Source organism: Neomonachus schauinslandi, chromosome 10, assembly GCF_002201575.2.
Source record: "Neomonachus schauinslandi chromosome 10, ASM220157v2, whole genome shotgun sequence".
In the NCBI taxonomy this organism is placed as follows: Eukaryota; Metazoa; Chordata; class Mammalia; order Carnivora; family Phocidae; genus Neomonachus; species Neomonachus schauinslandi.
The window spans coordinates 44,136,583-44,137,714 of NC_058412.1; the positions used below are offsets into that span (position 1 = coordinate 44,136,583).

At 37.9% G+C, this 1,132-nt stretch overlaps 1 non-coding gene across 1 annotated transcript; it reads left to right on the plus strand.

Annotated features, from left to right (window-relative positions):
- The first annotated feature begins 487 nt into the window (after positions 1-487).
- Positions 488-590, plus strand: LOC123326080. Its single transcript, XR_006540868.1, has one exon. It is a non-coding gene; the product is annotated as a U6 spliceosomal RNA (small nuclear RNA).
- Positions 591-1,132: the final 542 nt, after the last annotated feature.

A 1,132-nucleotide genomic window follows, 5' to 3' on the forward strand; every position in this document is an offset into this window, starting at 1 on the left:
CCTCAGGTAACCATCTGCAAGCTATTCAACATCTTTTTCCACTCTCATCTCCTTCCCAATTGCCTTATTATAAGATGGGGCTTGTTTCCGCCTTCCTACCTACATCTCATCTTTTCCTGCCTTCTAAGGCATCCATCACTCCGTGAATTACAACCTCTCCTTTGTATCCTCAATTTATCCCCTTTTTCTGGTTCCCTCAAGTCAGTGAAAAGTCTTATCCAAGCAAAAAACAAAAACAAAACCCTCTCAAACCAGAAATCAAACAAAAACACCCCTTTCCATCCTCTTCCTCTCTTGGCATTCTGTACTTCCTGTCCCTTTACAGCCTGGCTTCTGGAAAGGGTGGTCTAGGATGCTTTTTCTGTTTTCTCACTACCTACCCATTCCCCATCCCACAACAATCTGGCTACTGCCCTCATCATTCCACTGAAATTAGCCTTGCAAAGTTACAAATGATCTTCTAGTTGCTTAATTCAATGGACAACATGTGCTTCTCCAGCTTATATACTAAAATTGGAAAGATGTGGAGAAGATTATCATGGTCTCTGGGCAAGAATGATAAGCAAATTCATGCAGTGCTTCATATTTTTATAGTAGGAACTCATTTTGTTATATATAGACATATCTGGATATAGAGAATATATTTGCATATAGAAAAAGTCTGGAAAGATATACATCAAAATTTTAGCAGTAGTTATGCTGGGCGATGGGATTTAGGGCAATTCTTAAATTATACATAATTTATATATATATATATATATGTATGTATGTTTTCACCATACATATGTGTGTGTATATATACATATATATTTCAACTTACATAATGATTAGATATTTCTTATCTAAATAAAAATAAATATATCACCTCAAAAGGTCTAGTGATCCCTTTTCAGTTCTTACCTTATTGGACCTCTCAGCAGTGTTTAATAGGATTATTACTCTTCTCTTTCCTTGGCTTCAAGAATACCACTCTCCCCTGCTCTTTCTCTACCCTCTTGGCATCTTGTTCTTAGTCTCTCCCTTTTTTACACACAGTCTCGGGGCGGCCTCATTCATGTCAGGGGCTTACATGACGCTGAAAACTCCGAACTCTATTTCTCTAGCTCAGGATTCCTGCCTTAGTTCCATCCAC